Source organism: Musca autumnalis, unplaced genomic scaffold (assembly GCF_047663935.1).
Source record: "Musca autumnalis isolate F117 unplaced genomic scaffold, ASM4766393v1 scaffold_4, whole genome shotgun sequence".
In the NCBI taxonomy this organism is placed as follows: domain Eukaryota; kingdom Metazoa; phylum Arthropoda; class Insecta; order Diptera; family Muscidae; genus Musca; species Musca autumnalis.
In genome coordinates this window covers 66,115,506-66,129,341 of record NW_027411977.1, presented here as the reverse complement: position 1 = coordinate 66,129,341, position 13,836 = coordinate 66,115,506, and the positions used below count along the sequence as shown (strand labels likewise).

Here is a 13,836-nt window from a genome sequence, read left to right as displayed (position 1 = left end):
AGCGATATTACGTTTTTCATGGGTAAGTCCATGCTTCTTGACGTGGTGGTCCGAAACCTCTAAGTTATACGTTCACCAGCTGAAACGACAGGAGGGCGCGCTACCTATCAAAAAGAAACGGCCCCCAAAAATGAAATCCACTTCCGAAATTTATCATGCCAACGCATTGCTTCATGTAGCTCTTCCGCAACACTAATGAGATTTAATCCAAATTTTTGTTCGCAAGTTCATTCATCCAAATATTACCACAAAATCTCCTGTACATAATTATGGGGGAAAAAAGATTTTGGTTGCGTAGCCGTATTCGAGTCCAATTGTCCATAGATGAAAATTTCAATTCACATAGGTTGTCTGACACATTTTACTTGTTTTTATACTCTCCATCATAGTATGGATGGTATATTAAGTTTGTTTTTCTGTTGTAACACATCGAACTAATCATTTGCGACAATATACAGTATATATCCATATTCTTGATCAGGATTAAATTCTAAGACGATCTAGCCATGCCCGTCTGTTGTAATCACTCTATTGTCCGCAATAATTTCGATAGAACGCTAAAATTTTGCATCCAATGTTTTTGTTTTTCTATAGGCAGGTCATGTTCGAAGATGGACTATATAGGTCCACGTTTTGGTATAGCCCCCATATAACGATACCATCCGATTTAAGGTATTTTGAGAATTTTACCTAAATTTGTTGGCAGAATACGCTTATATTTGACATTTGATGTTCCCAATGACCTTAAACTTCTCTACAAAAAATTATCAAGATAGGTTCACGTTATGGTATAGCCCACATATAACGGTGCCTACCGATTAAAGTATTTTGGGGATTTTAGCTAAATGTTTTGACCGAATTAGCTGAAATTTGACATTTGATGTTCTCAATGACCAAAAACTTCTCTACAAAAAATTATCTAGATATGTAGCTCCTCGTTTTGGTATTGCCGCCATATAACGATACCTCCCGATGCAAGGTATTTTTGGAATTTTAGCTAAATGTTTTGACCGAAGTAGCTGTAATTTGACATTTTAGGTTCTCAGTGATCCCGAATCTTCTCCACTAAAAATCGTCACTATAGGACCATATTTTGAATAGCCCCCATATAAAGGTACTCCCCGATTTCGGTATTTTGAGGATTTTATCTACAGTTTTTGACCGAACTAGCTGTAATTTGACACTTGAGATTTTCAGGCGTCACTTCTTCACCAAAAGTCGTCCACATTGATCCATTTTTTGGTGTATCCCCCATATAAATGTACCAACAGATTGAAGAAATTTAGGTAATTGCCTAGATTTATTTTTTAGAGGTTTTTGCGAACTCCGAGATACTAAAATTTTCGATTTTCCATGTACGGATGGATGTCAAACGCTGTTACATAAATAAATAAATAAATAAAAAAAAAAATAAATTTTCTCAATACAACAAAATTAGAACTTTTCAAATATTTTTTCTTTCTAAAGGAATAAAAACCGCCAAAACTTCTGCTCGCATCGGCCAATTTTGTGAGCGCTAGCAAATTTGAAACCAGAATTTTTTCCTTAACCACTATACAAAAATTTAAAGATGTGTTCGAATTTGTATACCCTGCACCATAGGATGGGGGTATATTAAGTTTGTAACTACTCGAAATAATCATTGTAGACCCCACAAACTATATATAATCTTGATCAACGTGCAATTCTACATCGATATAGCCATGTCCGTCCGTCTGTCCTTCTGTCGGTCTGTCCGTCTGTGGAAATCACTCTAGCGTCCGAACGGATTGACGTAGGCGGATGAAATTTTGGGCTTTGTAGGTCCACGCTTTCGTATAGACCCCATACAAAATGACGCGTGCCGCGTCGTCGTTTTAAGGAGTTTTTAAGATATTTGTCCCATTTTACCACCGAATTGGTTGTAATTTGGTATTTTCTGTCTCCAGAGGCCAAAAAACATTCCTACAAAAGTTGGTTTATATAGGTCCACGTTTTGGTATAATCGGTTACAACTTTGTATTTTGTGTTTCCAGAGGCTAAGAAACATTTCTACCATAAAATGTTTATATAGGCCCACGTTTTGATATAGCCCCCATAGGACGATATCTCCCGATTTTCGGTTGAAGGTTTTGGCCTTATTATCACACCGAGATGGCTGAAATTTGGTATTTAGTCTTTGTTGGGGGTATAAAACTTCCCCCCCGCAGAAATTTGTAGGTATAGGTCCGCGCCATCCTATAGCCCCCATAGAACGGTGACTTCCGATTTTCGGTATTTTGAAGGTTGTGGCCACATTAATCCACCGAAATGGCTGAAATTTGTGGTGGAGGGTATAAAAAGTTCGGCCGACCGAACTTAACGCTTTTCCCACTTGTTTTTTTTTTAACTTTTAACATGGAATTGCATTGCGTGCCATTTTCTCAGGAAATATGGAATTGCTCCTTAAAAAACCTGTATTGTCGTAAAGGGGGCAGCGATTACAAGTGGTTGCAACAAAAATCAAAACGATTCGAGAGCAGGTCTTAAACTGAGCTTTTCCAAAAATTTTGTGTGGGAGGTACCCGAGGAAGTGGGCTGAAGGCCACTTTTTGAACCAAATCGTACATCCATTCGAGGGTTATCGTGCGCTCCAGCCAGACGGACTGACATTGCAAAATTGTCTGAAACGGATTTCATCCATACGTACTTGGGGTGTACAACCATTATTTCTATGAGGCACATTTTGCCCGTATAAAAGTGTATATAGCCTCTTTAGCATAAATGCTGACTGTACAAGGTGGCGCAAAAGTAATCCTCCTATCAGAAAATGCTATAAATTTTGCGATTGGCCCTAATTTCAGTTCTGTTTTGACATTTGTGTTTAATACGACATACACGTTGTTACGCTACACTGCTTCAGAGCGCGGAATATTGTTGACTAATTTATGATTTTTCATCATGGTGATTCATTATTTCATTATGATGATTTTTCATCAGACTTCTTTTTGTGGGGCTTTTTGAAGTCGCCGGTTTACGTCAACAAGTCTCAGACTCTTTCAGCTCTTAAAAACAATATCCGTCAAGAATGTGAGACCTATCGCGGGAAGTTTTGGCCAAAGTGATGGAAATTGCCATAAAAAGGGCTCAAATGACAATGAACTGTGGCGGCGCCCATTTATCTGACATCATATTATCTAAAAAAAACTAAAATAACAATTAAAAAGAATCCACAAGAAGAATCCAAGTTTTTCATTGTTTTTTAAATTACAGCCAACCAACATCGGAAGTTTACTTTTGCACCACCTTGTATATGCAGTTTTCTTATACATTCGGGAAGAGGGTATATTTGAGTTCACTATTCCTGCTATGGTATTTTTCTAGTTATAGGAGAAGGGTATATAGCTGCCTGCCTAAAACGATATTTTAAACTTTTGTGAGCTTTAATTTTTTTCTTATTATTACTGTAATAAAGTGTAGCATCTTTCGACATCCAAGGACAATAAACTGTTGCATGCACTCGTAAAACCCGCCGCCAACACCCAACATGCAACTTAACTCAACCCTAAGTAGAAGTCCATACATCTGCACCACCATTTGAATGCCACAAGAAAATAAATTACCAGCATTCGAATCATATTGGAGATTATACGGAAAAGCCAGCTGATACTACCAGTAAGTAACCTGATGCATGCAACAGTCACAAGGGAGCAACAAAATTCACCAGCAGCTAATATTTAATGTCTCTAATAGCAGACATCACACACATGCAGACTCACAAACATACATACACACATGCATGCAACCACATGTATCCTTTACGAGACTAACTAACAAACAGAGATAAAGCCACAAAGAAAGTAATACCAAAGGACAACAACAACAACAACTACAAAAACACACAACAAAGTTAAAAATAAAAATGGATGTCATTTATTTTTACGACTTTATACTTGTGGTGTCAAACTTGTACTTGTTTTTTGTTTTTCCTATTTTGTTACTTAAATGTGTGGCTTGTATTCATTCCATACTCTCTCTCTCCCTATCTTTCTCTTATGGTATATTTCTCTATTAAGTTATTTGCCACCCATACTTCAACACCAACTAAATAGCATTTGTATGTCATTAATGCGGGGGGAAATGTCACAGTATATCCACATTTGTCAAAGGACATTCGTATGCAAAGGAGATTGAGAGGAGAGGCAGAGAGAGAGAGAGGGCGAGCAATGAGTTGGGGTATTATGTTAAATATTAGTGGCTGCCAGGGATGCCAGATAAGTTTGGTCGAAAATCGGCACTTTTCGGGTGCCAAAATCGGCAAAATCGGCAAAAAATTTTCAAATCGGCAAAAAATCGGCAAATTAAATAACGTTTATTTCAGTTCAAATTATTGCTATATTTAATAAACATAAGTTAAACAATATCATTTTAAGTGCAACAAAACAATTAACAATTCATAAACCAAGGCAATAATTCAAAATATGTATGAATATAAATGGTTTTACCATATGCATATGTAGTATATATTTATAAGTACGTGAAATCAATATATTTTCAATTCAGTCAAGCTGAACAAAACGTATACAAATATTGTCTTAAGAGGTTATTAATAAGGTGATTGTTTTTATACCCTAAGCCATTTATGCTAACAAGGGTATATAAACTTTCATACGGGCAAAATGTGCCTCATCGAAATAATGGTTTTAGACCCCAAGTATGTTTGTACGAAATGTGTTTCAGACAATTTGGAATCGATTTAGCAATGTCGGGTACCTCCCACACTAAATTTCGTATAAGTTTTCTTTAAGACCTGAGGCCCAATTCCGTTTCTATGAAAATAGGTTTGTCCTTGTACTTTCTCAGTAAATATTTCTCAGTAACTTATTTTTAGAGAGTAATGAATTTTATACTCTTTCAAAGGAAAAAATTAAAAAAGTAAAAAGACAACATTCAGTAAAAATTTTCAATTTGATTAATATTTAAGATTATAATATTTGAATATTTTAAACTTTTGACAACTGCCTAAAGCTACAAAATGTTACTGAACAAAATTCCTTCAGTAAAAATTATAAGTTCTCAGTAATAAAAATTACAAAACAAGTTTCTCAATTCATTCTCTTTTACTGAACATTTGTGTAAAAAAACAACATTCAGTAATAATTTGTAATAATTATTACAAATTATCGAGTACACAGACACACTTAATGTAAAATGAAAACTTTTACAAAGGAGAAAACTGTCAAATGAAAAAAATTATAAAGGAAATATTTTTCATTTCAATTTTTCATAGAACAAGAATCCAGCCCCTGCTCTCGAATCACTTCGATTTTGGTTGAAACAATTTGAATACGCTGCCTCCATTACGACGGTAAAAGCTTTTTCAGGGGCATGTCCATACTTCTTGAGAATATAGCCCGAGAGGTGTAAAAACCCCTATGGCACCAAATGTAGTGGCTGTAGAGCACGATAATTCTCGAACTGATCAACCGATTCCAAAAGTTATACGATGATCCACTGAAATGACTAGTGGGCGCGATATCTATCGAAAAGATATAACTCTCAAAATAAAATCCACTTTCCTAATGGACTATGTCGGTCCATTCCTTTAAGTACCACTTCCTCAACACTTTTGAATTTAAATTTTAATCCACATTTTTCGGCAAGTTCAAACGTCTAAAAACGTCCGTAGAAGAAAGGCTGAGGGTATACCGCTGTCAGCAAAGCCGACTGACACTTTCTTACTAGTTGTATTGGAATTTTGAAATGTTGGTTTACAATTAAATTCAATTTCTGTAATAAATATTTGAATTAAAGTTTTGTAACAAATCATTTTTAATGACAACATTATAACAGTTAGACTTATATAATTTTAAGTAGTCTTTAGTGAAGAGAATTCCTTCCATCGAGTCCCTAACTAATCGATCTCGGCACTTGTTTTTATATAAATGTACTTGACTAGAAACTCTTTCCACATTTGCTGAAGAATGTGGCAAGACTAAAACATATTTAATAAATTTGGAGAAAATAGGAAATAATGATTCAGAATTTGCACATATTAATTCACACATTGTTTTCCAAAATTCTAGCAACTCTGAGTTTTTATCTTTAAACAAATTTTTGAAATTTAAACGTGAAAGTTCGCGTGTTTCTTGCTTTTCGTTTATGTTTATAAAGCATTCGTATTCCTTTATAATGTCGAAAAATGAATCTTGTGTGCCATTTATTATAAAACTTTGATTTATTGAAGCTAGGCACTTAAATTTATTTTCAAAATTAAACCGCTTCAAAATCTGACCACAAAGTTCAATGTAAAAGTTTGTGCAGTTTTTAATTATTTCCACTAACCCACTTTTCGACAATTTCGTTTTTTGAACAATTTCCTTGACGTATATACTGAAGTACACGTTATGGTAATCAAGAAAATTCAAACTGTTTTTATAAAATGTTTAAAAAATGTTATTATTATTAATCAAACTACTCTTGACGATATAGTTGTCTTTGTTATTGTACCAAATTAGTTCTAGCTACCACAATTTTCATACAAAATGGAAATTTTATGTGAACAAGTTGCCTTAACTAAAAATCGGCATTTTAGGGGTAAAAATCGGCAAATCGGCATTTCTATTTTTTTGGACTAAAAATCGGCAAAATGCCGATAAATCGGCAAATCTGGCATCACTGGTGGCTGCAAACTTTTATGTCGCTTGAATGCGGTGATAAGTCTTAGCTGGGATCAACATTACAATTAGAGGTAGTTTGAAGTGGTTGCTACGGTTTATTTGCTCCAACGACAGGAAGAATATTTTTCTGTGTTTTTTTTTTTCTTAATTAAACAAAGTCTAATTATTGCGGTGGTATTGGTATACCAGAAGTGTGGATGTTTTAAGACAGAAGTTGGAAAACAAAATAAAGTTGAGCAGTAGCCAGGGCCAAGGTGTTCGGGCTTTTTCATAAGGCACTCCCACTCGAGCTCTCCATCATGTTGAACAAAAACAATTTGGAAAACAATTCTTGTAAAACGTTTTAGAAATTCGTCAAGTTCGGGCGGGCCGACTAAGTGTACCTCAAATACCGGAATTTGGTCAGACAGTGCATCTAAAAATGTCTTCAGTCGGGCGATACCTTTATATCAGAATGCGGCACCTCTTTACTCGCGAGAAAGCAAAGAGAGCTTCTCTCTCTTCACTCACTAATTGAAAAACTATGCACTGACAACAGTGTTTGCTCAAATTGTTGTTGTTGTGTGCCGAATGCTGCTTTATATCAACGCCGATCAAAGAAATACAAACAAAACAAATGCATGTTTCAATGTATGAGTGAAAAAAACAACAACCAAATGAGGTTTTTTGTTTGTTTTTGTTCACGCACAGTGTGCCTGAGAGAGAAAAGCAAATGTAAAGACAATTCAGTGGGATCGCTGAGTATACTGGTTTTTCAAAGAAGCGCAGCCCTGCTTTATATGGGGATATATCAAAGTGTGAACTTGTCAAATTACAGATAGTTCGGTCAATAAATGTAGCTAAACTCCTCACAATAACTAAAATCGGGAGGTACCTTTATACTTGGGGCTATATCAAAGTGTGAACTTATGTTGACAATTTTTGGTGAAGAAGTTTTGCTACCAATGGGAACCTCAGATGCCAAACTACAGATAGTTCGACCAAAACTGCAGATAAAATCCTGAAAATATCTACAATCGGTGGATACCATTGCATGGGGATATACCAAAATAATGTTCTATGAGTGTTGACAAGTTTTGGTGGAGAATTTTCGTGACAGCAGAGAACCTCAAATATCACATTATGTCAGTCAAAATATTTCAAAAAATCGTCTAAGTAACAAAAATCCGGAAGTACCGTTATAAGAGGCCTATACCAAAACATTGATATTGATAATTTTTTTATACCCTCAGCCTTTAGTCTAACGAGGTTATATACAATTTCGTACGACCAAGTAGACCCCAGGTATGTTTGGACGAAATCATGGCAGAACTACCAGGTAATGGTATCACACCAGCTGATCGAATATGAAAAGTCAAATCCCTTTATAAAAAATTATTTTTGTTGTAATTTCCCCGACAACATAAAGAAAGTTTTGACATAACATATTCAAAATTTTACGATGCCACTACCTGGGTAATTGTGCCATGGACGAAATCCATTTCAAACAATTTGGAATCTATTTAAGATGTTATATCCGTCTCGAACAGATCAATCGATTCTGTTCAAATTTTGACCCTTGTAATATTTTGTCCAAACTTATGTCAAGTTCAAAGTCATATCGGTCCACTTCCTCGCGTACCTCTAACTCTCGAAGGGGATAACCAATTTGGTCCCCACTGTGTACTTCGTAGGACACTGTGCAACACGAAAATTATTAACCATATTCTGACACCGCAGCGTGATAAAAGACCAAAAAAGAGAGGACACTTGTCTCGCCGTTTTTTTGTATCTCATCAACTGTTGCGGTTATAGGCCTCCAAAGGTTTGAGGCTTTGATGCAAAAAGGGCCATTTAGTAAGGACTATATCTTCCAAACCGTTAGGAAATTTGTATTTATCTCAGAGGCAAAGTTGTAGATCTTGTCTTAAAGAACAAAAATTGTGAACACATATAATCCATCAAACTTCATCTACAAGGCCAAAATCGCCATGGTAAAATTTCTTTTAAAATTTAAGTTTCGTTATACAGCTATCAAACCGATTAAATTTGAAACAAACAAGCAACTACACAAATGCACCTTAGATCTCAATAAGCATCTTTCTAGAAACTCTGTATTGACGGATATTAAAGGTGAAAATAGCAAAGTAAACGTGATTTGTATCCTGTTTTCTCTGGTTCTGGTCCGCAGATACTAAACAGTTCAATATTCAAGGAAACAATGAACTACAATAATGTAACAAATGCGTCAGTAAACAACTTTCTGGAACATGCGAAATGTCTATGAACGGTTCTTTATGGTAAAAATAGCAAAAATATTTTAAAAATATCCAATTTCTATACTTCTTTCTCCGACTCTGGTTCAAGGATACGCAACCGCCCAAAACTTAAGGGTACAGTCAACTACAAAAATGTACCTTAGATTTCAACATACAAGTTTCTAGAACACATGAAGATTCTAGGAACGATGCGGTGTCAGAATATGGTTAATTAAACATGACTCAAAAAATTACACACAGTTTCAAAAAATTTCACAAAATTGCAGTTTAAGAACTTCTCGCGAATCGTCTTGATTTTTATACCCTCATCCTTTAGGCTAAAGAGGGTATTTACACTTTGATACGACCAAAAATGTGCCTCATCGAAATAATAGTTTTAGACCCCAGGTATGTTTGTACGATATCCGTTTCAGACAATTTTGAGTAGATCTAGCAATGTCCGTCTGTCTGTCCATCTGTCCGTCTGTCTGGTTGGCTGGTGCGCACGATAACTCTCGAACGGATCAATCGATTCGGTTCAAATTTTGGATATTGAAATATTTTGTCCAGATTCGATTTAAGTTCGAAGATGGGCCATATAGGTCCACTCCGTCAGGTACCTCCCCCACAAATGTTCAAAAATTGTCGCAAAACTTGTGCGCACGATAACTCTTGTAGGGAATAACCGATTTGGTCCATACTTTGCACATCGTGTGATTTCTACCAAACTTAGATTAGGTTCCAAAATGGACTCAATCGGTCCACTCCTCCGGGTACCTCCCACACAAAATTTCGGAAAAGTTCAGTTTAGGACCTGGTCTCGAATCGCTTTGATTTTTGTTTACGCAAGTTGTATTCGCTGTCTTCTATGCGACGCTGTAAGTTTCATTAGGGGCAAGTCCATACTTCCTGAGAAAATAGCCTGAAAGTTACAAAAAAAAATTTGGCTTTTGTAATATTTTGTACAAACTTAGTTCAAGTTCAAAAATGGATTATATCGGTCCACTCCTTCCGGTACCTCCCCTACAAAAGTTCGAAAATATTCGGAAAATTTGTGCGTACGATAACTCTTGAAGGCAGTAACCGATTTGGTCCATACTTTGCACATTATGAAATTTCTACCAGACTTAGATGAGGTTCCAATATGGACTCAATCGGTAAACTCCTTTGAGTACCTCCCACACAAAATTTGGGAAAAGTTCAGTTTAGGACCTGCTCTCGAATCGCCTTGGTTTTTGTTGTAGCATCTTGTATTCACTGTCCCCTATACGAAGGTACAAGTTTCCTCAGGGGCAAGTCCATACTTCCCGAGAAAATAGCCTGAAAGGTGCGAAAAGCCCCTATGACACCGTGTGTAGTGGATGGAGCGCAAGATAACTCTCGAACGGATCTACCGATTCGGTCCAAAATTTGGCCTTCATAACATTTTCTCCAAACAAAGTTTAAATTCGAAGATAAGCCATATCGGTCCACTCCTTCAGGTACCTCCCCCACAAAAGTTCAAAAATGTTCGGAAAAATTGTGCGCACGATAACTCTTGAAGGAAGTGACCGATTTAGTCCAAACTTTGCACATCCTAATATATCTACCAGTTATAGATCAGGTTCGAATATGGAATATATTTGTCTACTCCTTCTGGTACCTCTCACACAAAATTTCGGATAAGTTCACTTTAAGACCTGCTCTCGAATCACTTTGATTTTTGTTGAAGCGATTTCTATTCGCTACCTCCATTACTACGGTAAAAGTTTTTTTCAGGGGCAAGTCCATATTTCTTAGGAAGACAGCCCGAAAAGTGTAAAAATACCTATGTCGCCAAATGTGGCGGTCGGAGAGCACGATAACTCTCGAACTGTTCAACCGATTTGGTCCAACATTTGGTCTTCGTCATATTATATCCAAACTTAGTTTCATGGGGCAATACCGGTCCGCAACTTCCGGTACTTCTCCCCAATATTTAAAAAATGTCACTAAAATGCTAGGGGCCACTTGAATGGGGCAACCAATTTGGTCCAAACTTTGGATATCCTAATATTTTGTCAAAATTTAGTTTAACTTCTAAAATGGCCCATATCGGTCCTCCCTAAGAGTACCTGCCCCACAAAAGTTCAACATTTGTGTCTTAATGCAGTTAATTCCTAATCCACATTTATTCGGCAAGTTCAAATGTCCAAAAAGGGCCACAAAATTCTGAAGAGACCTTAAATACATTTGATCTGTCCGTAGGTGAAAGTTTTACTTCACATTGTTTTTTTGAAAATTAATTTGAATTTGAAAATTAATTAATTTAATGGTGGTTTTGACGTCGACCCTAGGTATTTTTAGGGGCCTAAAAGTCCGACCACGCCAACTTTTTAAATATGTTATATGATATCTCTTCTATGACTTGCATTAACAACAGTAAATAGTAAAATTCTTATTATTTGTAATGCCCTAGACAGACGGCAACGTTAATTTGCTTTAAGATCTGCATTTAATTTTACCCTCACAGACGATAAATTCTGCATTTACGAAAAATATGATTGCTGGTTAACATGTACTTTGTTGTTGTTTGCACTGTCATTTTTTTTTGTTTGTACCGCATTATCATTTGCACTGCACTATCCACTCCTTGTGTCTCAGAGCATATCCATGACTCTCTTTTAGAGTATTGCCATATTGAAATACCTAAATGCTGTATAAATTTTGTCTGATTTTGTGCATTAAAAATGTGAATAATGCACGAATTAATTTGAATTCACGGAGTTAATGCAAGTTAACGCTGCCGTCTGTCTAGGGTATAAGTAAGTCAGCTTAATCTCGGATATGTTGTTTTCAAATTTAAAAACAACAAGTTTTTTAAAGTTGTTGTAGTTAAAATTGATTTACTTTCGGGAAGGGTAGAGGAGACAAATCTGAGATTAAGCTGACTTACTTTACAAATAGTAAGTAAACAAACATCGAAACGAAACTGCCAAAGTGAATGTAAATTTCTCTATATAAATTTAGTCACACCTTCCGCACAAATTAATCTATTTGGTGGAAAATTATTTAATTTGTATAATATTCAATTCGCGTGACAAAAAAGGTAAATTTTGGCTTCAGCCATGTTAAATTTATGAAAATATTGTCGATATAATAACATTGATAGCATAGAGAAAAAGAAACTATGTAATTTATAATAATTTACCAATTATCGGATTTAAATAAGTATCAATTATTTAATGAACAATTTTGTAGCTATGCAGTTTCGATAATGGTAATTATGTTCAGAAGTATGCGTGTATGTTCTGTTCCGGATTTTATTTCATTGCATTAACAATATCCGATTGGTTAAATGAAATTAATAAATGACACACATTTGAGAGAAGTATACCTTGTTCCTTCACATAAGTTTAAACAAATACCCATTTCACGGTGCTCTTGAAAGGTGTTTACAAAGCACGATACAGTCAGTGCATTGTCACAATTTGAACTTCTATATCTCAAAAATGAGAGAACATACAAAAATATCATAAAGGTCAATCTTATTGAGAATACAATATTTTCTCTAATCACATTTCGATAGGACTAGCGGTTTCCAAGCAAACTCGTGAAAACCTAAAAAAACTCTAAAAATGTGAACTTTGACCGCGATTAATTTAAAAAGCGCTTAGGCAATTTTTTTTGTTTTTCTTTATTTTTTCTCATCTATGAACATTGTAGTTGCAGAATCCGCAAAGACTTCCCAGGTATAAGCACCTTCCATTTAAAGTTGGTTCAAGAGCACCGTGATTTACGTTTTGTTTTTCCTTTGCGCACTTTATATTTCGAGTGAAATTTCAATAATTCTGATTATGTTGTTTTCACGAAATGCATTACTTGTTGACAGCGTTTTATTGTTATTTATGTGAAAATAATGAATTAGTAAATGGTGTTGTAATTCCGATTTTATCCTATGGAATATATTTGCGTGAGTATTGTTAGATAGGGTGATCCAACTAGAGGTACTTTTTTCAATAGGTTTTTTTTTGACTGATCACGTGTGAGTCGTGTCATGTTAACATGTTATTTTTGTTTAGTATTGTTTGGCATTTTATCGTGGTAAGACTTACGGTTGAACAATGTTTACAAATTGTTCAACTTAATTACGACAAGTAAAAAAGTGTCAGTCAGCTTTGCCGACAGAGATATACCCTCAGCCTGTGCATATGGAAACATTTTTTTTCAAAAAAAACCTTTGTATTTAGGGGGTTTCAAAATTTTGGTCGTATGAACCAACAAAAATGTTGATTAGGATTAAAGTTCAAAAATTTTGCGGAAAAGGTACTTAAAGGAATGGACCGACATAGACCATGGGGGTGCCATAAGGGGTTTTTACAACATTCGGGCTGTTTTCTCAAGAAATATGGACTTGCCCCTGAAACAACTTTTACCATCGTAATTGAGGGAGCGAATGTAAGTTGCTTCAACAAAAATCAAAGTGATTCAATAGCAGGTCTTAAAGTGAACTTATCCAAAATTTTGTGTGGAAGGTACGGGATGGAGTGGACAAATTTAGTCCATATTCGAACCTGATCTATATCTGGTAGATATTATGAGAATGTGTAAAGTATGGACCAAATCGGTCACTCCCATCAAGAGTTATCGTGCGCACAATTTTTCCGAATATTTTTGAACTTTTGTGGGGTAGGTTCCTGAAGGAGTGGACCGATATGGCTTATCTACGAACTTAAACTAATTTTGGAAACAATATTACGAAGGCCAAATTTTGGCAGGAATCGGCATTTCCGTTCGAGAATTATCTTGCACTTCCACCCATAAACATGGTGTCATAGGGTTTGTTTTTCTACTTTCAAGCTATTTTTTCAGGAAGTATGGACTTGCCCCTGAGGAAACTTTTACCTTCGTATAGGGGACAGTGAATACAAGATGTTACAACAAGAACCAAGGCGATTCGAAAACAGGTCCTAAACCGAACTTTTCCGAAATTTTGTGGGGGA

General features: G+C 35.7%; 1 protein-coding gene across 1 annotated transcript in view; it reads left to right on the top strand.

The window, feature by feature from the left end:
• The window catches only part of unc-13-4A (BAI1 associated protein 3), a 595,010-nt gene that overhangs the window by 42,892 nt on the left and 538,282 nt on the right, over nt 1-13,836 (top strand). The window lies entirely within an intron of this gene.